Genomic DNA, 26,588 nt, shown 5'->3' with positions numbered 1-26,588 from the left:
GCGGGACCCTGGGGCGCGCGAGGCAGGAAGTCCCGCCCCCTCGGTGACGTCACCGACGCGGCGGCCCGAGGCCGTAAAAGGGAGGAGCGAGCGAGCCGGGGCGGGGCCGCCACCCTCTACGGCGGCGACGCGGCGCCGGAGCCACGCCCCGAGGCGGCCGCTGAGGGACGCCGGGGTACCCAGAGCCCCAGGGGACGGGCCACCTGCTTCTCGGGGCCAGCGTGAGGCGCGGGGTCGAGCGGAAGCCGATGGTGTTTCCCCCTTTTCGCGTTTCTCCTTCCCGCGTTTCTCCTTCCCTCGGCCCGCTCTCACCGCACTCTGCTCGGAGGGCTCCGAGGTGGTGCGGCCGCCACCCCGCCCGCCGCCGAGCCGACGGCAGCCCAGGGTGGGGCGGGGGCGCGGCTGGCCTTCGGGGACCGCGGGGCCAGCAGGTCCACCCGGCCCCTCCGCCTGCTCACATCCCACCGCGCACTTCCCTCCAGCCCGGGCCACTGGCCGGCCTTCAGGTTGTAACTAGACGTGGAAGAAGCGGGACTAGCTTTGGAGAACGTGATCGGGTAGGTCTGTGCCCACGAATGAATGAGGGAGGGTCGGGCTCTCAGAGCAGGAGGTAGGAGAAGTAGGCCCCATCCCTCCCCCACGATAGTGCAGTGCCTCGGTTTGGGTTTTGATTCTCACTACATTGTGAAGCACAGCTCATTTTTGCTCCCAACGTAAACGTTTTTGGGCTCTCCTTATGATTAGAAAGGCAACGGACATATGGCCGTTTTTTGTTGAAATGAGCAAAGAGGAGCCATTAGACAGACGTGACAGGGTACTGGGGTGTTAATCTGTATCAGTGACCAGATTCTAGAATCCAGAAATAAACTGCTGTGTATGTATGAGTGTTTAATAATGATAATTCACATTTACTGAGCCCTTACCAAATACTGGAGCACTTTTTCGGCTTATCTTATTTAACTCTCTAGTGTCTCGATTTTACAGCGTTACCCAGAACCATTACTGGTCGGTGTGGGAGCCAGTCAGTGTATCTCCAGAAGCCTCAGAGGTCATCAGTAAGATGTACATTACAAATCATTGGTCAAGGGGAAAAGATGGTCAGTGGGACAGGCTTAACATCTACTTTCTCAAATAAGTACCAGATGGATCAAGGAATTAAAGAATGAAACCACAGCCCTAGCCGGTTTGGCTCAGTCGATAGAGTGTTGCCTGTGGACTGGTGGGGGAGGCAGGGCATGCAGGAGGCAACCAGTCCACGTGTCTCTCTCACATGGATATTTTTGTCCCGCCCTCTCCCACTCTCTAAAAATATCCTCAGGTGAGGATTAACAACAACAAAAAAAACCTTGGTGTAGAGTTGAAATTGGTACAACCTAATTTACCAAAATTTAACATAAGCATTAACCTTTGCCTCAACAAACTCATTTGCTCCAAGGAAAAAAGCTAAAAGAAAACAGATTCAGTGTCGGAGTTGAACACTGAGCTACAGATGAGTGGCTTACTCAGACACAATGTTTGCTGTGAAAGAGAGGGCTAAGGGACTGCCTGGCTAAAGGAACCAGGTAGCCTCGATTGCCTGTCTTGTTAGGCTTTTATTATAGCAGCAGTTTGAGATAAAGTTTATCTTTTAGATACAATCAGTAAGGTAAGTAATCTTGGGAGGACACATGTGTTTGTAGTTTTAAGCAAGGACATCAAAAGATTAAGCACAAGGATTCCAGTAAACACTCGGGGGTCTGCACGTGTAGAGGCTTGTTTGGAAAGATCAATGAATAATTAGGGTCACCATCTTCGGCACTCCCCTAAGTCGGAATTTCAATAAACAGGACAGGCAGCCTTCCACACACTTTCCTTTTCTCAGAATGTCCTCCTTACAATCTTTCCAACCTAGTCACATGTGTTCCCCAACAATTCAGCCCTAGCCAGTTTGGCTCCATGGATAGAGCCTCAGCCTGCTGACTGAAGGGTCACAGGCACTTACCTGGGTTGCGGGCTCTATCTCCAGTACGGGGGTGCAGAAGGCAACCAATCAATGATTCTCATCACACTGATGTTTCTATCTCTTCCTCTCTGAAATCAATAAAAATATATTTTAAAAAAACAAAAAAAAACACACAGATTCACAAGGATGTTCCTCACTCCCTTTTTTATAATAGGTGCTTTTAGAAATAAGTGCCATCACTAAGACATTAAATTATGATGCATACATATAATTGTATATCTTTGAGACATTAAAAACAATGATGTAAATCTCTTTTTATATGAAAGTGTATCCATAGCATATATGTTGGGTATTTTTTCCAGAAACAAAGCAGAATATAGATCAGTATGAACAGTATAATACCAACATGAGTGTGTGTGTGTGTGTGTGTGTGTGTGTTTACATGTACAAAAAGATCTGGAAGGATGTTGGCCCAAATGCAAGTGACTTTTACCTTTTGAACTTTTCTATGTGAATTTTTAAATAATGAACCTTTGTTTTTGTTTTCCTAAAAACAAAGTTGTTTTATTTTTTAATTAAGGATATACCAGTGGAAGGGGCAGGCAGTTGACTATAGCCCTCACAGCTGGATAATTAATGTGAACTAATTGTATCTGAGATCTAAGTCTCAGCTTTTTAAGTGTCCAAAAGTGTGATTATATTAACTTACCTGGGGTTGAATGATCTAACTCATCACTTGGACATCATGATTCTAACTCCCCAAATTGGGCTGGGTATCCTTCCTATGTGTTCTCTGTGTGTTTTTCATGATAATTGTCACACTGAATGTGGTAGTTCCCTTTTTCTGTCACTAGACTGTTTGCTCCTACCATATATATGTATACACATACACACATATATTTTTTCAGTCATATATATTTCTTTTCCCCTAATTCATTGTTAGTCATCTACTTTATTTTTGTGTGCAAAAATTTTAGTTTTAATGTAGCCAAAATGTTAATAGAATTATACAGATATTAAAGGGATAGTTTCAACAACTTTATACCAATAAAATCAACAACTTGTCCAGTGAAGTGGACAAATTTCTGAAAAATACAAAAGAAAGAAAAGAAGGAAAAGAAAATCTAAATGGCCCAATGTCTGTTAAAGAAATTGAATTTGTAATAAAAAACTTCCCCACAAAGAAAACTTCAGGCCTGGATGGCTTTACCAGTAAATTTTATCAGACATTTAAAGAAGATAAAATACTAATCCTACACTATTTCAGAAAATAGAGGCAACATAATCTACCTAAATAACCCACATGAACATAGACTTAAAAATTCTTAACAGCCCAGTTGGTGTGGCTCAGTGGTTGAACATTAACCTATGAACCAGGAGGTCGAGGTTTGATTCCCGGTCAAGGCATATGCCTAGGTTGTGGTCTCAATACCCAGTGGGGGGGTTGCAGGAGGCAGTGGATCAATGATTCTCTTTCATCATTGATGTTTCTTTCCCTCTCCCTTCCTCTCTGAAATAAATAAAAAATATTTTTTTTAATTCTTAACAAAATATTGGCAAATTCAACCTTGCAATATAGAGGATAAGCTACTGTGGTGAAGAAAAATGGTTTAACATTGAAAAGTTAGTGTAGTTCACCACATTAACAGAATGAAAGGGAAAAACAAAATTATAATCTCAATAGATGCAGAAAAAATCATTTGACAAAATTCAAAATCTATGTTAAAAACTCTCAAGCTAGAAATGGAAGAGAGCTTTCTCAATATAGCAATCATCTTTTTAAAAAAGTAATGGTGAAATATTAAACCCTTTCCCCCTAAGATTAGGAACAACATAAGGCAAGAATATCTGCTCTGACCATTACTATTCAAGGTTGCATTGAAGATCCTAATCAATGAAATAAAACAAGAAGCATACAGATTGGAAAAACTTGGGCTTCCTGACTACAAAACTTACAACAAAACTAAATTAATACAGTACTGTACTTCCAAAAACATAGATATACTATATAAAGTGGAACAGAATTCAGAGGCCAGAAATAAACCTTTACATTTTTGGTCAATTGACTTTTGACAAAGATGCCAAGACAATTCAAAGGAGGAAAGAATAGTCTTTTTCATAAATGGTGCTGGAAAAAAATGATATCCACATGGAAAAGAATAAACTTGGATCCTTTCCTCACATTATATACAAAGGTTAAGATTAGTTAATGATCCAAATGTTAGAGCTAAAGCTATAAAAAAAAAAAAAACATAGGAAAAAACATAGACATAAATCTTCATGACATTGGATTAGGCAATGGTTTCTTAGATGTGACACCAAAAGCAAAACAACCAGAGAAAAACACAAGTTGAACTTTATCAAAATTAAAAAATGTCATGCTTCAAAGAACACTATCAAGAAAGTGAAAAGACAACCTTCAGAATGGAAGAAAATATTTGAAATCTATAAGGGACTTGTATTCAAGGTATTATATAAAATCACTTACAATTCAACAATCAAATGACAACCTAATTTAAAAATGGACAAGGTTTAATAGAGATTCCCCAAAGAAGATACTACATAAATGGCCAATAAGCACATGAGAAGATAATTAACATCATTTGTCATTAGGGAAATGCAAGTCTATAATCACAGAGGTGGACAATAACATGTGTTAGTATGTAAAGAAATTGGAACCCTTATACCCAGTGGCAGGAATGAAAGATGGTGTTTTGGGAATAGTTTGGCAGTTCCTCAAGAGGTTACACAGTTAACAAAGGACCCAGAAATTCCACCCCTAGGTATATACCCAAGTGAATTGAATACATATGTTCATACAAAAATTCTACATAAATATGCATAGCAACAGTTCCATAATAACCAAAGGTAGAAATATCACAAATGCCTATCGTATATAATAAAAGCTTAATATGCAAATTGTTCCCTCAGGCAGTTGTTTGACCTGAGAGTTTGACAGCTTGCTATGACATGCGCTGACCACCAGGAGGCAGCGTGGAACATGGCAGGCCATGGCAATGCAGCGCTGGCAGCAGGTGGTAGTGGAGCTGCTGCAAGCCCCAGTGGGCCCCGCCGAGAGCAGAACTGCAGCAGGATGGTGGAGCAGGTGAATGGGTGCTGCCAGGCCAAGGCAGGTGCGAGTGGGGGCCTGATCGCCCTGTCAATCACCCCACAGACAGCAACCAGCAGTGGTGGCAAGGGGCGGGGCCACTGCCCAGCTCCCAGGCACTGAGGGAGCCAGGCAGAGGGCCCGGCCCTGACTGATCACCAGCAAGTGGGATGGTGGAACAGGTGAGTGGGCAGCGCCAGGCCACAGCGGGGTGCCAGGTGGGGCTGCGAGGCTGGGGGCGCAAGCTGGGACGTGATCCCCTCAGGCCAACCTGACGGACCCCACTTGTGCATGAATTTGTGCACCGGGCCTCTAGTCAATTAATAAATGAATAAACAAATGTGGTATATCTATGCAATGGAATAGTATTCAGCCATAAAAAGAAATGAAGTACTGATTCATGCTATCACCTGGATGAACCTTGAACACACTATATGCTAAGTGAAAGCCACATATTGTGTGATTCAATTTATGTGAAATGTCCAGAATAGACAAATCCTAGGGAAAGAATTATTTTGAATGATTTACAAAATAAGAGTAATTACCTACACTTTTTATTCTAAAGTGACTTTTTTAAAAACCAGGTACCTGTACTTGTATAGAAGGATTTCTGGTACCAAGAATTAACCAATCAGACACAACCTTATTATGCGATGTGACCGAGAAGATGCAATTCTATAATATGACCTATATATTTATGGTTCAAGACAGGCATTCACACCGAACGGCTATTGTTGTGCTGGCTGTTATCATTTTTTTTATTTGACAATCTAACAGAAAAGAGGTCAGTGCCCCTGACTAAATAGTCAGGTATTGCATGTTTTAAACATTCTTTTGACACACCAGTGTGCTGCAGCGCACCAATTGAAAATCACTGTCCTATAGCATTCTTTTCTTGTTCAAATACTCCAAATGTCCTCACTTATTCTCATTTAAAATTTAAACTTGTAGGGGGAAAACCAAGATGGCGGCATACTAAACACCTAAACTGCTGCCTCACACAACAATTTCAAAACTACAACTAAAAGACAAAACAAACATCATCCAGAACCACAGGAAGGCTAGCTGAGTGGAAATTCTACAACTAGAAGGAAAGAGAAAAGCACATTGAGACTCAGAGGAGCTGCAGGAGGCAGAGGTATGGAGACACGTGCGCGGAGAGGACTGGCAACTGAGTACGTGGCTGGCTTTCTCAATCGGGAGGGAGACAAAAGCTCCTAACTACTCTGAATTCCAGTTCCGGGCAAGACTCTGGGGACCCAGACTCATACTGGGTGAAACTGGACTGTTAGGAAAGAGAAAAGCACACTGAGACTCAGAGGAACTGCAAAAGGCAGAGGTACAGAGGCGCACACGTGGAGAGGACTGGCAACGGAGTACATGGCTGGCTTTCTCAAGCAGGAGGGATACACAAGCTTCCAACTGCTCTGAACTCCAGTTCCGGGCGAGACTCTGGGGACCCAGACCCATTAGGGAAGAAACTGGACTCTGGCAGCAGGCGAAACTCAAGGACGGCTTTCTCTCAGGTGCTTACAGCAATTACCACAGGACACTAACATCCAGGGACCTCTTAGGGCAGGGCTGACGGGAAGCCAATGCTGTATGCTCTGCCCTGAGACTCCGCCCCATCCAAGCTGAGCACAGAGGCTTTTGCAAGTCTCATCTCATAAGGGTGTCTCCAGCACAGAAGTTCTCCCAGCATAGACACAGCTGGTCCTCACAGCCAGTTGGCCTGGAGGTCAATTCCTCCCAGTGATACCAACAACAATCAAGGCTTAACTACAACAAGACTGTGCACACAGCCCACAAAGGGGTGCACCAAGAGTGTCCACCTCAGGTAACTGGGGAGGCTGAGCCACTGGGCCCTGTAGGATACCTAGCACACAAAGCCATTCTATCAACTCAGGGAAGCAGCCAAAATGTGGAGACAAAGAAACAGGTCACAGATGAAAGAAATGGAGGAAAGCAAATGACTGGATATAGAGTTCAAAACCACGGTTATAAGGTTTTTCAAGAATTTTCTAGAAAAGGCCAATAAATTTAGCGAGACCCTTGAGGATATGAAAAAAGACCAACTAGAAATTAAGCATACACTGACCGAAATAAAAAATAATATACAGAGACCCAACAGCAGACAAGAGGATTTCAAGAATCAAGTCAAAGACTTGAAATACAAAGAAGCAAAAAACACCCAACCGGAAAAGAAAAAAGAATCCAAAAATATGAAGATAGTGTAAGGAGCCTCTGGGACAACTTCAAGCGTACCAACATCCAAATTATGGGGGTGCCAGAAGAAGAGAGAGAGCAAGATACTGAAAACCTATTTGAAGAAATAATGACAGAAAACTTCCCCCACCTGGTGAAAGAAATAGACTTACAAGTCCAGGAAGCGCACAGAACCCCAAACAAAAAGAATCCAAAGAGGACCACACCAAGACACATCATAATTAAAATGCCAAGAGCAAAAGACAAAGAGAAAATATTAAAAGCAGCAAGACAAAAATAGTTACCTACAAGGAAGCACCCATAAGACTGTCAGCTGATTATACAGGCCAGACAGAAGTGGCAAGAAATAGTCAAAGTGATGAATAGCAAGAACCTACAACCAAGATTACTCTACCCAGCAAAGCTATCATTCAGAATTGAGGGGCAGATAAAGAGCTTCACAGATAAGAAAAAGCTAAAGGAGTTCATCATCACCAAACCAGTATTATATGAAATGCTGAAAGGTATTCTTTAAGAAGAGGAAGAAGAAGAAAAAGGTAAAGATAAAAATTATGAACAACAAATACATATCTATCAACAAGTGAATCTAAAAATCAAGTGAATAAAAAAAATCTGATGAACAGAATAAACTGGTGAATATAATAGAATCAGGGGCAGAGAAAGGGAGTGGACTGACAATTCTTGGTAGGAAAGGGGTGTGGGGGTGCTGGAAGAGACTGGACAAAAATCGTACACCTATGGATGAGGACAGTGGTGAGCGGTCGGGGGTAAGGGAAGAGGGTGGTGTGGGAACTGGGTGGAGCAGAGCTATGGGGGGAAAAAAGAGTAACAATTGTAATAATCTGAACTATAAAGATTTATTAAAATAAAATAAAAATAAACCTAAAAATAAAAATAAAATAAAAAGACATAGGGTAGCTGAGTGGATAAGAAAACATGACCCATATATCTGCTGTCTACAGGAAACCCACCTCAGAACAAAGGACTGACACAGACTGGTGGTGAAGGGATGGAAAAAGGTTTTTCAGGCGAATGGAAATGAAAAAAAAAAAAAAAAAAGCTGGGGTGGCAATACTTATACCTTACAAATTAGACCTCAAAGTAAAGGCCATAACAAGATATAAGGAAGGCCACTTCATAATACTAAAGGGAGCAATTCAACAAGAAGATATAACTCTGATAAACATGTATGCACCCAATACAGGAGCACCCAAATACATAAAAAACTTTCTGGAGGATATCAGGGGAGAGATTGACAGCAAAACTTCTGGAGAATATCAAGGGAGAGATTGACAGTCTCCTGTATTGGGTCACAGGCAAAGTCTCTTCAAATTAAAGAAGATAGAAATCATATAAAGCATCTTCTCAGATCATAATGGCATAAGGGCTAGAAATCAACTGCATTAAAAACAATTTAAAAAAATTAAACACCTGGAGGCTAAATAGCATGCAATTAAACAATGATTGGGTTACCAAAGAGATCAAAGAAGAAATAAAAAGCATCATGGCAACAAATGACAATGAAAACACAACAATCCAAAATCTCTGGGACACAGCTAAAGCAGACTTGAGAGGGAAGTTCATGGCTCTACAGGCCTATCTCAAAACACAAGTTAAAATGGTAATAAAGTATCTAACCCTACAACTCAAAGAGTTAGAAAGAGAGCAACAAGAAAAGCCCAGCATAAGCAAAAGGAAGGAAATAATAAAGGTCAGAGTGGAGATAAGCAACATAGAGACCAAAAAAAACAATACAAAAGATCAACAAAACCAAGAGCTGGCTCTTTGAAAGGATAAACAAGATTGGTGAACCTCTAGCCAGGCTCACCAAGAAGCAAAGACAGAGGACTCAGAGATGAAAGAGGTGAAGTGACAACCGATCCCATGGCAATACAAACAATTATGAAAAAATACTATGAACAACTCTATTTCAACAAAATGGACAACCTAGATGAAATGGACATATTCTTAGAAAAATACAAGCTCCCAAAACTCAACCAAGAAGAATAAAAAAACCTGAATAGGCCAATAACTACCGAAGAAATTGAAGCAGCGATCAAAAATCTTCCAGAACCAGGCTCACCAAGAAGCAAAGAGAGAGGACCCAAATAAACAAAATCAGAAATGAAAGAGGTGAAATAACAACAGACCCCGACGAAATACAAAGGATTGTTACAAAATACTACGAACAACTCTATTCCAACAAACTGGACAACCTAGAGGAAATCGACATATTCCTAGAAAAATACAACCTTCCAAAACTCAATCAGGAAGATTCTAAACAGCTCAACATGCCAGTAACTATGGAAGAAATTGAAGCAGTCATCAAAAAGCTTCCGGCAAACAAAAGCCCGGGGCCAGATGGCTTCACAGGAGAGTTCTATCAAACTTTCAAGGAAGAACTAAAACCTATCCTCCTCAGACTATTCCAAAAAATTCAAGAGGAAGGAACACTTCCAGGCTCCTTCTATGAAGCCAGCATCACCCTAATACCAAAACCAGATAAAGACAACTCAATGAAAGAGAATTACAGGCCAATATCCCTCATGAACATTGATGCCAAAATCCTCAACAAAATTCTAGCAAATCGGCTCCAGCAGTACATCAGAAAGATCATACACCATGACCAAGTAGGATTTATTCCAGGAATGCAAGGATGGTACAATATCCGCAAATCAATAAACGTGATACATCACATAAACAAATTGAGAGATAAAAATCACATAGTCATATCAATAGATGCAGAAAAAGCATTTGACAAAATCCAACACCCTTTCTTGATAAAAACTCTCAACAAGGTGGGAATAGAAGGCTCATACCTCAACATAATAAAAGCTATTTATGATAAACCCACAGCAAACATCATACTCAATGGGCAAAAACTAAAACCATTTCCCCTAAGAACAGGAACAAGACAGGGATGCCCACTCTCACCACTCCTGTTTGACATAGTACTGGAAGTATTAGCTATCGCAATTAGGCAAGAAGAAGAAATAAGAGGCATCCAAATTGGAAAAGAAGAAGTGAAGCTGTCCTTATTTGCAGATGACATGATATTGTACATAAAAAACCCAAAAGATTCCATCAAAAAACTAATAGACTTAATAAATGAATTCAGCAATGTAGCGGGATACAAAATTAACGCCAAGAAATCTATGGCTTTTCTATACACCAATAATGAACTTACAGAAAGAGAGACTAAAAAAGCAATCCCATTTACCATCGCACCAAAAAAATTAAGATACCTAGGAATAAACTTAACTAAGGAGGTAAAAGACCTATACGCAGAAAACTACAGGACACTGAAAAAAGAGATAGAGGAAGAAGTAAACAGATGGAAGAACATACCATGTTCCTGGATTGGTAGAATCAACATCATTAAAATGTCCATACTACCCAAAGCAATCTACAGATTCAATGCACTCCCCATCAAAATACCAACAGCATATTTCACAGACCTAGAAAGAACTCTCCAAAAATTCATCTGGAATAAAAAAAGACCCCGACTAGCCTCAGCAATCCTCAGAAAGAAGAATAAAGTAGGTGGGATCTCAATACCAGATTTCAAGCTGTATTACAAAGCCACTGTTCTCAAAACAGCCTGGTACTGGCACAAGAACAGACATATTGATCAATGGAACAGAATAGAGAACCCAGATATCGACCCAAACCACTATGCTCAATTAATATTTGACAAAGGAGGCATGAACATACAATGGAGTCAAGACAGTCTCTTCAATAAATGGTGCTGGGAAAACTGGACAGATACATGCAAAAAAATGAAACTAGATCACCAACTTACACCATACACAAAAATAAATTCAAAATGGATACAGGACTTAAACATAAGACGGGAAACCATAAAAATACTAGAGGAATCCACAGGCAACAAAATCTCAGACATATGCCACAAGAACTTCTTCACTGACACTGCCCCTAGGGCAATGGAAGCTAAAGAGAAAATTAACAAATGGGACTACATCAAAATAAAAAGCTTTTTTACAGCAAAAGAAACCATCAACAAAACAACAAGAAAGCCCACTGCATGGGAAAACATATTTGCAAATGCTATCACTGATAAAGGTTTAATCTCCAACATCTACAGGCAGCTTATGCAACTCAATAAGAGGAAGATAAATGATCCAATAAAAAAATGGGCAACAGACCTAAACAGAATATTTTCAAAAGAAGACAGAAGGAAGGCCAAGAGACACATGAAAACATGTTCAAAGTCACTTATTATCCGAGAGATGCAAATCAAAACAACAATGAGGTACCATCTCACACCTGTCAGAATGGCTATCATCAACAAATCAACAAACAACAAGTGTTGGCGAGGATGCGGAGAAAAAGGAACCCTCGTGCACTGCTGGTGGGAATGCAGACTGGTGCAGCCACTGTGGAGAACAGTATGGAGTTTCCTCAAAAAACTGAAAATGGAACTCCCATTTGACCCAGTAATCCCACTCCTGGGAATATATCCGAAGAAACTAGAAACACCAATCAGAAAGGATATATGCACCACTATGTTCATAGCAGCACAATTTACAATAGCTAAGATTTGGAAACAGCCTAGGTGCCCATCAGCAGATGACTGGATCGGAAAACTGTGGTACATCTACACAATGGAATACTATGCTGCCATAAAAAAGAAGGAATTCTCATCATTTGCAGCAACCTGGATGGAATTGGAGAACATTATGCTAAGTGAAATAAGCCAGTCAATGAAAGAAAAATACCACATGATCTCACTCATTTAGGGATAGTAAAGAACATTATAAAGTGGTGAACAAAAAGATAGATACAGAGACAGTAAAGCATCAAACAGACTTTCAAAGTACAGGGGGAAAGTTTGGGAAAGGTGGGGGAGTTATGAAATCAAACGAAGGACTTGTATGCATGCATATAAGCATAAACAATGGACGCAAAACTCTGGGGGGGGAGGGCATGTGTGGGTGTGGGGTGGGGGGGGTAATAGTAAGATATGTACACATATAATACCTCAATAAAAATATTAAAAAAAAAAAAATCTTCCAGAAAAAAAAAAAATCTTCCAGCAAACAAAAGCCCTAGTCCAGACGGCTTTACAGGGGAGTTATACCAAGCATTCAAAGAAGAAATAAAACCTATCCTCCTCAGACTAATCCAAAAAATTCAAGAGGAAGACACACTTCCAAGATCTTTCTATGAAGTCAGCATTACCCTAATTCCAAAACCAGATAAAGACACCACAAAAAAAAGAGAACTACAGGCCAATATCCTTGATGAACACAGATGTTAAAATCCTCAACAAAATTCTAGCAAATCGGATTCAGCATTACATTAGAAAGATCATATACCATGACCAAGTGGGATTTATTCCAGGGATGCAAGGATGGTACAATATTCATAAATCAATAAATGTGATACATCACAAAAACAAACTGAGAGACAAAAACCACTTAATCATATCAATTGATGCAGAAAAAGCATTTGACAAAATCCAACACCCTTTCTTGATAAAAACTCAGCAAAGTGGGAATAGAGGAATCATACTTCAACATAATAAAAGCCTTATGTCATATAATCCTAAATATAATCCTACAGCCAACATCATACTCAATGGGCAAAAACTAAACTCATTTCCCCTAAGAACAGGAACAAGACAGGGATGCTCACTTTTACCACTTATATTTGATATAGTACTGGAAGTGCTAGCCATAGTGATCAGACAAGAAGAAGAAATAAAAGGCATCCCAATTGGAAAAGAAGAAGTAAAACTGTCATTATTTGCAAATGACATGATACTATACATAGAAAACCCCAAAGACTCCATCAAAAAAACTGCTAGACCTAATAAATGAATTTGGCAATGTAGCAGGATACCAAATTAACACCCTGAAATCTATGGCCTTCTTATACACCAATAATGAACTCACAGAAAGAGAAGCAAAAACAAAATGAAAAAACACACAAACAAACAACAACAAATAAACAATCCCGCCAAAACCAGTTTGGCTCAGTGGATAGAGCGTCGGCCTGCGGACTGAAGGGTCCCAGGTTCGATTCTGGTCAGGGGCATGTACCTTGGTTGCGGGCACATCCCCAGTAGGGGTTGTGCAAGAGGCAGCTGATTGATGTCTCTCTATCATCGATGTTTCTAACTCTATCCCTCTCTCTTCCTCTCTGTAAAAAAATCAATAAAACATATTAAAAAAAAAATCCCATTTACCATTACACTAAAAAAATTAAGATACCTAGGAATAAACTTAACTAAGGAAGTAAAAGACCTGTATGGGTAAAATACAGGACACTGAAAAAAGAGATAGAGGAAGACATAAACAGATGGAAGAACATACCATGTTTATGTATTGGTAGAATCAACATCATTAAAATGTCTGTACTACCCAAAGCAATCTACAGATTCAATCCAATCCCCATTAAAATACCAATGGCACATTTCAAAGATCTAGCACAAACTCTCCCAAAATTCATCCAGAATAAAAAAAGACCCCAAATCTCCACCAAAATCCTAAGAAAGAAGAACAAAGTTGGAGGGATCACAATACCAGATATCAAGCTATATTACCAAGCCACGGTTCTCAAAACTGCATGATACTGGCACCAGAACAGACATATAGACCAATGGAATAGAACAGAGAACTGAGAAATTGACCCAAGCCATTATGCTCAATTAATATTTGACAAAGGAGGCAAGAACATACAATGGAGTCAAGACAGTCTCTTCAATAAATGGTGCTGGGAAATTTGGTCAGATACATGCAAAAAAATGAAACTAGATCACCAACTTACACCATACACACAAACTCAAAATGGCTAAAGAACTTAAATGTAAGACAGGAAACCATAAAAATCTTACCAGACTCCATACGCAGCAAAATAGTAGACCTATGTTGTAGCAATACCTTTACCAATACAGCTCCTAGGACAATGGAGACTAAGGAGAGAATAAACAAATGGGACTACATCAAAATAAAAAGCTTTTGCACAGCAAAAGAAACCATCAACAAAACAAGAAAGACCACTGTATGGAGAACATATTTGCCAATGATATTTTTAATAAGGGTTTAATCTCCAATATTTACAGAGAACTCCTACGAAAAGAAGATAAACAATCAAAAATTGGGCAAAGAATCTAAATAGACACTTTTTGGAAGAGGACATACAGAAGGCCCAGAGACATATGAAAACATGCTCAAAGTCACTAATCATCTGAGAGATGCAAATCAAAACAACAGTGAGATACCATCTCACACCTGTCAGAATGGCTATCATCAACAAATCAACAAAGGACAAGTGCTGGCGAGGATGTGGAGAAAAAGGAACCCTCGTGCACTGCTGGTGGGAATGCAGACTGGTGCAGCCACTGTGGAAGACAGTATGAAGTTTCCTCAAAAAGTTTAAAATGGAACTCCCATTTGACCCAGTAATCCCACTTCTAGGACTATATCCCAAGAAACCAGAAACACCAATCAGAAAGGATATATGCACCCCTATGTTCATAGCAGCACAATTTACCATAGCTAAGATTGGGAAACAGCCTAAGTGCCCATCAGCAGATGAGTGGATTAGAAAACTGTGGTACATCTACACACTGGAAAACTATGCAGCTATAAAAAAGAAGGAACTTTTACCATTTGCAACAGTGTGGATGGAACTGGAGAGCATTAAGCTAACGAAATAAGCCAGTCAGAGAAAGATAAATATCACATGATCTCACTCATATGTGGGATATAATGATCAATATAATTTGATGAACAAGAATAGATCCAGAGACAAATGGTAGGAGACTAGGGGTTAGAGAGCAACTAAAGGACTTGTATGCATGCATATTAGCATAACCAATGGACTCAGGCACTGGGGCGGTGGGGGCTTGCCCAGGGTGGGAATGGCTGGGGTGGATGGGTTCATTTGGTGAAAAAGAAGACATATGTATAACTTTAGACAATAAAAAAAAAAAAAAGACTCAGCCCTGCCAGTGTGACTCATTTGGTTGAGTGTCAACCCATGTATCAAGAGGTCACCATCCAATTCCTGGTCAATGCCCAGTTGCGGGCTCAATCCCTTGTAGGGGGCATGCAGGAGGCAGCTGATCAATGCTTCTATCTATCCCTCTCCCTTCCTCTCTCTCTCTGAAATCAATAAAAATATGTATATTTTTAAAATATGGGGGGGGGGGGTTGGTGTGTTTTTTTAAAATATATTTTTATTGATTTCAGAGAGGAAGGAGAGGGAGAGAGAGAGAGAGAGATAGAAACATCAACGATGAGGGAGAATCACTGATCGGCTGCCTCTTGCATGCCCCCTATTGGGGATCGAGCCTGCAACCTGGGCATGGGCCCTTGATGGGAATCCAACCTGGGACCCTTCAGTCTGAAGGCTGATGCTCTATCCACTGAGCCAAACCGGCGAGGGCTAAAAATATGTTTGTTTGTTTGTTTGTTTGTTTTTAAAAATCCATGATTAAATTTCTCTATCTGTATTAATCTGTAATACCACCTTATGTAAACATAAAAGTGCTTTATAAACTATAAAGTTTTTACAACTGTTGGCTGCTATTACTGCTGCAGAATAACAACATATATTTGTATCAGTTTAAAAGTTTCTCTCTCCTAATGACTCTACCTGTTGTGACCTGTAAGTGGACATTTGAGAATCCTTAAATGGTCATGTTTTCCATTTTTATTTTACTTCCAAAATACTTGGAGTTAAATTTATTGCACACTGTTAATAATTATATTGTAGGTTTGTTACAGGTTATGTCTCCTCCAGATAATATTTCATCTTCTCAATTTATCTTTTTTAAACTGCCTCAACTTATATGTGTCTTAATATTGTCAATGATCTCAAATACTTTGTGAAATAAGTGGAAGAGAGTAAATTTTACGTAAATAGTAAAAGATCTTGACAGTATGAGAGAGAATATGACCCTTGAGTGTCCTCTTTGAAAAGGCTGTGAGGCATTCCCCTTTCTGCACGACATTAAGCTCAGATAAATAAATAAAGCACAGAACTTTCGTTTTCAGGCCGTTGTCATAGCAACTTTTGACTCCAGAGAAGAAGGCATTCTCAGATCACAGCCCTGACTCCAGAAGAGCTAAAAAGACACCAAGACTAAAAGGAGAGAATGATTTGCAAGATATGATGAAACTGGGTATCTGTTATTCATAACTTTTCCACTACATGTATATAGTTTTCTCCCTGACATATATTTCCCCTTATGAATTTCCAAACTCAACAGCAATAGACTAATAATAGCCATTTATCACTTATTACATGTCAGGCATAGAGAGCATTACAAGTATTATGTTTTTCTCCCAATAACACTGTAAGTGTGGTATTATTTTTGTCAACATTTTACTTATGAGCAAACTATGTTTAGGTAGATAGATGAAGCAATTTACCTAAAGCCACACAATAATTGCTCACCCTTTCAGCCGCAGCACAGCTGACCACTTCTTAAAGCATCTCTGGTTTTCTGGGTTTCCTCCCCTTCCCTGACCAAACACTTGGTTGCTCCTTTGTCTCTGCCTGATCGTAAAGGCTGGCATGTCCAGGACTTCGACTGAGCAGTCTTTTCTATCCAGACTGCCTCTTCCAGTTCTGTGGCTTTAAATGCCTTCTACGAATTGTTAATTCCCAAATGTATATCCTCCGATATCTCACATGCATTTTGGACTCATGTATACAACTATTTGTTGGACACTTAGATGTCTAATAGGTATTTCTAAGGTAATAAATCTTAATTCATGTCCTTCAGTCTTCCCTGTCTTAGTGACAGCATTCTCTAACTCAGATGCTCAAACCAAACTTCCTAAGACTCATCCTTGATTTCTCCCTTTTCCTTACCCCTTCACTGCTAATATATAAACAAGTTATGTCAGATATTTACCCAAAATCTATGTTGAATCTACTTTTCATCCCCATCGCCACCACTATAATGAAGGCTACAATCTCTTCCCTAGATTTGTAATCAGTAACTTTCTAACTAAGGCCCCTGTTTCCACTCTCTAAAGACCAGTCGGTATGAGCTTTTGAAACCATAAATCCAATCATGCCAGCTTAAAGCCTCCACTGGCTTCCCATTGCTCTTAGAATATTATTTGAACTCCTAACTATAGCCTAGAACAGTAGTCGCCAACCTTTCGGACCTCACGGACCACTGGTTGGCAACCGCTGCTCCAAAGGTTTCCCTAAACCAGCGGTTGCCAACCTTTCAGACCTCATGGACCACCAGTGGTCCACGGACCACCAGTTGGCAACTGCTGGCCTAGAAGGCTCTGGCTTGCAAGCTCCTACTTCCTGCTCCAGTCTCCTGGACCTGTCCCCCTCCATCATTCAGCTTTAGTCACAATATCCTCCTTTCCTTCCCTCAAATTGTTGTTTTTTTGGCCTCTGGAATTTTGCAGTATAAATTGTCTCAAACTTCCCTCTGCTCATCTTCCTAGAGGGCTCTTTTCATGCTTCAGGTTTCAGCTCCAATACTGCCTTCTTAGAGGCTGCCTTTTCTAAAGTGGCTTCCTGTTGGTGCTCTCAGTCATCACATCATTCCTATCAATAGCACATACCAGTATCAGCAATGTTTACTACCCCCCTCCTCCTAATTATCCATGGGGTTACGGACCCTGATTATCTTTTTCATGTCTACATTCTCCAAGTTTAGGGACATATAGGAGATGCTCATTGACAGGGGGAAGGAAGGAAGGAAAAAATAAAAATTCAGTGTCAAGACCGCATCCCATGATTATTTTACGCCAAAACTGCTTTTAACTCACTCCCTCCTTTGAGTGTTTCAAGGTGATTTCCATGTGTTATTTTGTTCTCACTCTAGACTGATTCCTGAATCCCCCAAGACCCTGAGTTTGAGACAAGGTGAAGGACTGTGACAGATGGAGCTGGCAGTGCCCCTAAGCAACTATGAGCTTCCTTATCCTCGAAAACTTGTTTGGCTTTGGGGGAGGGGACAAAAATAGAGACCACTACAACACAGTTTTTACTCCCTCCCAAGTGACGGTTAACTTCCTTGAGAGAAGAAAACATATTCTTGAAAAAGTTAGTTCATACATCAGTACCCACAGAATGAAGGCCACCCTAGTGGCCAGGTCCACATCACAAACCTAAACCTGAGTCAGCCTGCACTTATAGGAAACAGTACTCCAGAAACATACACACCAATCACAATCCTCCAACTCAGAAAACAGGGCCTCCTGGCCAACACTCCATTAACTCACTCTTGCAGACAATCCCTCAGGAACAGTGCTTCACTGCTTGGGAGGCATTAAACTCCCCCAGTCCTATGATTATTTTCCCTGTGGTCGGAAAAGGGGCCACACACTAAACCTGACAAGCTCAGGAGAGGCCACATGGCGGCCTTACAAACCAGAGACTGAAATTAAAACTTTCTAACTAAAAGCAAGTCATGGCCCTGGCCAGGTGGCTCAGTTGGTTGGAGTGTCATCTTGTGGATTCACTCTCTGGTCAGGGTGTGTATAGGAAGAGGCCGATCAGTATTTCTTTCTCTCTCTCTCTCTCTCTCTCTCTCTCTCTCTCTCTCTCTCTCCTTTTTTCTCTTTTTCTGTCTCCCTTCCTCTCTCTGAAAATCAATAAACATATCCTCGGGTAAGGATTAAAAAAATTAAAAGCGAGTCATGGTGGACAGTCATGTCCTAGGCCAGTATCTATTTTGACAAAGGTCAGTCCTTACCTTAACTGAGCGTTTATATTGTCTTGTTGTATGTACAGTAACATACCTTTGGAATGTCGGGTTAATTTCCATTCTCCAGACCCCTCATGGCACAATCACTGCACCAGGGCAGAGATCACAAAACCCGGAATTGTTATCGTTATCTCATTAATTGTTAACTGTTAACTATCCTGTACCTACCAATGTAAAAGAAGCCCCATATTTTTCCATGTATAAGATGCCCCCATGTATAAGATGCTCCTCCACTTTTCCAACCCAAAATTAAGAAATCAATATTTTAAACATTTTGCTGGTTTTCCTCTTAAGGCCTTCTTCTTTTTGGCACCTTAAGGAGTTGTTCTTCCTGTGTTCTCCACTGTCTGATCATACACTCAGTGAGAGGAGGTCCAAATTGTCTCTCTGCAGCTCTATTTCCATGCTCTTTTGCCTAGCTGATTACATTCAGTTTGAATTTTGCAGAGTAAGACAATCACTTATCAGTTTTTATATTTTTATTTTTTTGACATCTTTATGAGCTCAGAACACTCTGGTCCCTGTAGCATCTACGCACTCTCCACCTCCACCTCCAATTATGGCATCAGCTGACTTCAGTAATAATAAGGCTCGTGATTGGAGGAAGCCTATTTGACAAGGTGTGGGCAGCTACACACTGGCAGGGCTCCCTCCTAGGCTGACTTATGTGTATAACATGCCCCTTGATTTCCAGTCTAACGATTTAAAAAAAAAATAGGGTCTTATACAGAGAAAAATATGGTATGTGTGTATCATTTTACTTTTTATCCAATCCCAGAGATTTCCCTGCTTTGCTTTCTCCCACCTCCCTAATCTATCACCAATGGATTGATTTCATGTAACCCCTTTATGCCTTTTATGCCCCCTCCTTTGATTTAACGTATAAAATAAGGTGCAAAACTGCCATTCCCTGGAGCATTTTGTCAATCCATTGAAATTTTGCTTCCTGACAAGTGGCATCATTTTGGTTCAAGTAAATTCATCAAAATCCTCTACAGGTTTAGACATGTCTTACATCGACATCCCTTGAATAAAGGACATCAAAATCAATACTAAATTGTTTGTTTTGTCATTTAACATTCCCAATTACAGCTTTCCCCACCAAATTCCCAAGGTGTTTAGGTAGTTGTTTCAAGCAAAGAACATTATTTCAAAGTGATAATTTTGGGGTGGACTTGACAACCATACCAGCCCATTTCTCTTATTCTTACTCTTTAATTATTGGCACTGAAATTGTATCTAAACAACTTATGAGGAAGGAATACAGAAAGAAGATATGAGATACCATAACCTGATGTATTAGGAGGCAAAGGGGAGCCTGAGGAAATTATTGAATGTGGGGAGGAAATTATATTTTTCTCTACCCTTCTAAGTTCTCAGCTGGGGGTCCTATAACAGAAGACAGATTAAGAAAAGCAATCATACAAAAACAAACACAACAACAACAAAAAGAGCAATCATACAAATTTAGCTAGTATAAGTTTTATATGACACAAGAGCCTTCATAAGGAGGAAATGAAGACTGGGCAAGGGGTTAAACCTGAGAGTTTTTATGCTGTTTGACGAAGAGTAGAAAGTCATGGAAAGACTGGACGGGACAAAGGGTATGAGGTAAGTGTAGTAACTGAGGGACCCTTAGCAAGGCCTGTTCATTCAGATTCCTCTCTGTGTCCCTTTGTCTTTGGAAATAAGGATGCTCCTTCCTCTGAGTACAGAGAGGGCACTTCTCATCTGAGGGTTTTATGACTTGCTTCAGGGCAAAGGTCAGGTGGTCCTTCCTGCACAGGCTGTTACTCAAATTCCTCCAGCTTAAAGTATTTAATAAGTCAAGGCAGCATATTTTTGGTTAGCATGGATGTTTCTCACAGCCGATCCCTTCATTCGGACCCAAAATTGGTTGCAAAGTCCAGCCAACTCCTAGGGTAAGAAATAGGGAAGATGATACAAGGATATTCTTCCACACAGAATAGAGTTCAAATGTAAACATGTTTCTAAAGAGTGTGAATCTCAAATATTTCACTCTACTTCTGGTACCAAAAAGAAGCATGCCAAGGCCTGAGAGAAATAAATTATATAATTTGCATGTTAGTTGGCTTGCAGTAAGATTTGTTCCTGAGCCTTTTAAATGTCAAAGATTTTAGCATTAAAACACTTAGTGTTCAAGGCTTTAGAAACTCTCAATGCTAATGTTTTTGTTTTGTATTTTAAGTAACAATTCTTTGGCTGAAATCTTTCATATTCAAAACACTTAAATTCCTACTAAGTAAAAACCTTGCAGGGGGTTTGAAGAGTTTCAGCCATAATGATAGACTAGAAATTAACTTTACTCTTGACCTTTATATTGACTTGACGCAACCTTGCAAAGATCATTTATCTTCCTATGGTTTCAGTTTTTTTATTCTAAAACATAAAAGCTAATAGGGATATTATTTTGAGATTATTGAAGAAAATGGACAGTTTTGGTATGTTATTTGCAGATGTACTCTTATCAAATCCAATTATGCAAATGCTATTTTTAAATATCTTTCTAATTCTGTACTATATGATTTATAAGTTTCAGACTATGAAAACAAAATTTAATTTGTTAGTTTGTCAAAATCTACTATCTGCTGTTTCTTTTCAATTAGGGCAAAAGAGCCACAGGAAACTTTGAAATAATAACATCTCCAGAGTTACTTTTGCCTATTCTTCTGCTACACAGAACCACGCCTCTTCACTCCTCTGCAAAGTTTTCATCACTTGATGCTCCCCTTTCATGACCCTGACCTTGGATCTACAAATACCACAATTTTATATGCAAAGAAATTTTATATCAGAAGAAATGCAGATATCAAAAACATTAAAGCTATACAATTTGTCACTGACCCCCAAGCTCGTGGGCCTGATGCTTCGAAAGGCCAAAATTCAAAACATCAGTTTGGAGTAAGGAAAGGTCTATTGATCAAGAAGGTGCCAACAGAGAAGATGGGAAACTTAATGTTGCCTCAAACCCATCTTGCTGGCTGAATTAACTTAAGAGTTTTTAAGGGTTTAGGTGACCCTGCTAACGGTTCTCAACCTGTGGGTCTAAGACCATCGGAAAACACAGATATTTACATTATGATTCATTAACAGTAGCAAAATTGCAGTTATGAAGTAGCAACGAAAATAATTTTATGGTTGCGGGTCACCACAACATGAGGAACTATTAAAGGGTCCCAGCATTAGAAAGGTTGAGAACCACTGGTTTAGGGGAACAGGTATGTGGAAGTGCTGACAGGACAAGTTTTAACTGGAAAACATTGGAGCTGGGTCATTTATAGTAAAGGGGTTTTAACACTGGGTCCGCTGGACAATGGACCCTTGGCTTCTGAAGGGTTTCGGTACTCAAGTTCCAGTTATGTCCTGGTACCTTTGGTTCCCTGTGGATGGTTTGGGAGAGACTTTGGTTGTGGGCGTAGCTGGGGGTCAAAGTTCTCTCCTCTGGGCATGCTTCTGCCCATAACTTGTGGTTTTGGTCTATTGTCTCTGAAAAGCAACTCAGTATCTCGTTAAACAGTTTAGGACCATTTTAAGCTGGTTCTGTAGTTACAATTTTTCTAGTAAACAAAGAATGCAAATTAAAATTGAATAACATTTGTACCTAGCCATTTGACAAATATTAAAATTATATTTGGCAAATATTAAATATTATAGTTTCTGGTATTTGCTAAAGTGTAGGAAAACAGATTGTCACATACTGCTAGTGGGAGTATAAATTGGTTAGAAATTTTTGAGGAATAATTGGCAATACCTATCAAGTTTAAAATATTACTTTGAACAGCACAGTAAAATATTACTTTGTACAGCACAGTAGTATACAAAGATACAAACATAAACTATCAAGTGTCATTGGGAATATAAAGTCGCTACAATACTTTTACATGGCTGGTGGGAATGTAAGCTGGCATAACCACTTTGGAAAACAATTTGACATTATCTGATGAGGCTGAAGATGTATATTTCTTATGACAAGGCAGCTCCACTCCTGGAAGTGTAGATAAGAGAAACTCTTGCACAGGTGTTCTGATCCACACTATAAGACAAAAAACTCAGAAACAACCCTAATTGTAAATCAATGATGCAATAGATAAACACAGCAGTGAAAATGAATGAATTACATCTGCTCACAATGACATGAATAATCTCAGGAACATTGTGTTGTGAGGAATAACAAGTTGCAGAGTAATATCTACAGTATGATTTTGTTTGTATAAAGTTCAAAAACATGCAAAGCAAGTTCATATATCATTTAGGAAAATAGATACATGTGGCAAAACTAAAAATGATAATAGACATAAATGCAGGATAGTGGTTACTTCTGACAGAGAGGAAGGAAGATGGGGTTGGAGAAAGGCACAAAAGGGACTTTAAAGATAACAAAAATGTTGAGATTTCCCCCCATTAATCTTGGTGGTAAGTTGGTGTTTGGTTTTGGTGATGAATGTGCTTCTTTTTAGTTCATAAATATTTTTGTATCTAGTTAATATCCAGAAACAAGTTATGAGTCAACATGAGTAGAATGATTTCGTTCATATAAAATTGAATACCTATTATGTATATAAATACCATATAAAGATGTCTGGTGAGGATATACACTAACGTATTAATCATTGTTGTTACTTAGTGATTAAATTTGCTCATTTTGCTTTTATTATTTTACTTTACCATGTTGTTTGTTTTGTTTTATAAAGGGACATACATTCTATTTTTATGACACTAAAGTTTTTTATTTAAATATACAACTCTTAAGAGGTTCCTCACAGTATCAAAGAGTAAAGAAAACATATTCAAAGAGAGGCTGGGCTTTTGCTCTCAATTCCTGGGAGGGAATCTCTCAGCCCTTGGCATGTTCTGCCTGAGAAAAGTATCGTCGTTTGCCTGTGAACGTTGGCCACACCAGATTGCCCATGCAAACAATGAATTCATGGTGAGGGCTTTGGGCCACATGGTATCAAGCTCAGTCTCCACAGGTGCTGGAAGATCAGGTCAGCCACTCAGGCTGTCAACCATAGCTCTGTGACCAAGTCCCGATAAAAACTCAGGGCACCAAGGCTCAGGTGAGATGGGCTGGTTGGCAATGCCCCATGTGTATTGTCATGAGCTTATTTTTGGAAGAAATGAGAACTGCCCCAACGCCACTTGGAGAGGACAACTTGAATAATCTGCCCCATGCACATACTCCCATAGGCGATTTCAGTCTGTATCCTTCCAATGTAGTAAACTGTATCCATGAACACAATAGCCTTTAGTGAGTTCTGTCAGTCCTTCTAGCAAATTATTGAAGTAGTCTTGGGGCCCTGAACTTGCAGTTAACTTTAAAAGTGAGGGTGGGTCCTAACCGGTTTGGCTCAGTGGATAGAGCGTCGGCCTGCAGACTCAAGGTCCCAGGTTCGATTTTGGTCAAGGGCATGTACCTTGGTTGCAGATACATACCCAATAGGGAGTGTGCAGGAGGCAGCTGATCGATGTTTCTCTCTCATCAATGTTTCTGACTCTCTATCCCTCTCCCTTCCTCTCTGTAAAAAATCAATAAAATATATTTAATTTTTAAAAAAAGTGAGGGTGGGTGCAGCCTGCGTAGCTCAGTGGTTAAGCATTGACCTATGAACTGGGAGATCACTGTTCGATTCCTGGTCAGCACACATGCCTGGGTTGCAAGCTCTATCCCCTGTGTGTGGCATGCAGGAGGCAGCCAATCAATGATTCTCTCTCATCATTGATGTTTCTATCTCTCTCCCTTTTTCTTCCTCTCTGAAATCAATTTAAAAAAAAATAAAAGTGAAGGTGGTCTTAGGAAGTTCTGAACTTTGCAATATTATTCTATATAATAAAAGCCTAGGTGGCATCACATGACACCCTCATGCGACGTCATCACAAGATGGCCAGCAGGGGAGGGCAGTTGGGGGTGACCAGGCCAGCAGGGGAGGGCAATTGGGGGCGATTGGGCCTGCAGGGGAGAGCAGTTAGGGGCGATCGGCCGGCAGGGGAGTGGTTAGGGGGCGATTGGACTGGCAGGCAGAAGCAGTTAGGGACAATCAGGCAGGCAAGCAGGCGAGTGGTTAGGAGCCAGCAGTCCCGGGTTGTGAGAGGGATGTCGGACTGGGATTGGGCCTAAACCACAGTCAGACATCCTCCAAGGGGTCCCAGATTGGAGAGGGTGCAGGCTGGGTTGAAGGACACCCTCCCCTTCACCCCTGTGCACAAATTTCATGCACTGGGCCTCTAGTCTATATATATAAAAAGTCAGTGACCATAATGACTGAAGGCTCAACTGAACACCGGAAGTCAGTCCTGCAGTCAGTGCTGGGTTGCTGTGACTGCTGAGGGGGCTGCGGATTAGGCTAGGAGAGAGGCCTGGAGAGAAAAGCAGGGTCTTATCTGTAGCCTCAACAACCAAGGTAGCTGTTGATCAGCCCTTGCCTCTCTCTTTCTCTCCAGGCCTGGCCAGCAGCGCACCTCTCTTTTTCTCTGGGACTCCATGGGGGCTGCTGATCAGCCCCGCCTCTCTGAACTGGGCCGGAAATAGGCTTGGAGATGCTGACTGGCATAGAAACTGACCAATCAGAACCAAATCTGGGTGAACTGTGGGGAGCCAATGGCTGCCTAGGAGGCGGAGCTTTTGATGCTGACTGGCATAGAAACCGACCAGTCATGACCTAATCTGGGTGAACTGTGAAGGCAGAACTTAAGGTGGTGGCTGAGGAGGGGTTTTAAGGCAGTTGGGGGCAAGATCAGGCCGGCAGGGGAGGGTAGTTAGGGGTGATCAGGCAGGCAGAGGTAGTTAGGGGTGATCAGGCTGGCAAGGGAGGGCAATTGGGGGCGACCAGGCTGGCAGGGGAAGGCAGTTGGGGGTGAGATCAGGCCGGCAGGGGAGGGCAGTTAGGTGTGATCAGGCAGGCACGCAGAGGCAGTTAGGAGAGATCAGTCAGGCAGGCAGAGAGGTTAGGGGCAATCGGGCAGGCAGGCAGAGGGGCTAGGGACAATTTGTATCACTCAAATTGCAAGTGATAAGTAAAGCTGCCAGTGACAGGCAGGCAGGCAGAGGCAGTTAGGGGTGGTCAGGCAGGCAGTCAGGTGAGCGGTTAGGAGCCAGCGGTCCCATATTGTGAGAGGGATGTCCAACTGCTGCTTTAGGCCCAATTCCTGTGGGGACATCCCCAAGGGGTTTTCGATTGGAGAGGTTACAGGCTGGGCTGAGAGACCCCCCCACCCCCGTGCACAAATTTTGTGCACTGGGTCACTAGTATACTATAATAGCCAAAAGAATGAACAAAACCTTGGAGCCACCTCAATGTCTACCAATAGAAAACTAGTTTAATGAATTCTGGTATATCCACATCTTAGAATATTATTGCTATAAAAATGTTTAAGCAATGCCCTGAGTGGTCCCGTGGATCTGTTTCTTGCTTCAACAGTGTTTGGACAAAACAGACCCAGGGCTCCCCTTCTCCCAGCCTCCGGCCACTCTCCAACCTCTTTTCCAGTCACCACCTTCGGAACCACCTCAGCCATCCTTAGCATCTGAGATCCAGCCCACACAATTTTTTAACCTTAACTCTTATTGCCAAGTAACC

At 40.9% G+C, this 26,588-nt stretch overlaps 1 long non-coding RNA gene across 1 annotated transcript; it reads left to right on the top strand.

The window, feature by feature from the left end:
* Window positions 1-257: 257 nt before the first annotated feature.
* LOC114232315 (uncharacterized) lies at window positions 258-18,599 on the top strand. The gene is made up of 3 exons (XR_008556697.1): window positions 258-557; window positions 16,304-16,431; window positions 18,109-18,599. It is a non-coding gene; the product is annotated as an uncharacterized LOC114232315 (long non-coding RNA).
* The last annotated feature ends 7,989 nt before the right edge of the window (window positions 18,600-26,588 follow it).

This window comes from Eptesicus fuscus, chromosome 7 (assembly GCF_027574615.1).
Source record: "Eptesicus fuscus isolate TK198812 chromosome 7, DD_ASM_mEF_20220401, whole genome shotgun sequence".
In the NCBI taxonomy this organism is placed as follows: domain Eukaryota; kingdom Metazoa; phylum Chordata; class Mammalia; order Chiroptera; family Vespertilionidae; genus Eptesicus; species Eptesicus fuscus.
This window is presented reverse-complemented; position numbering and strand designations above follow the sequence as displayed.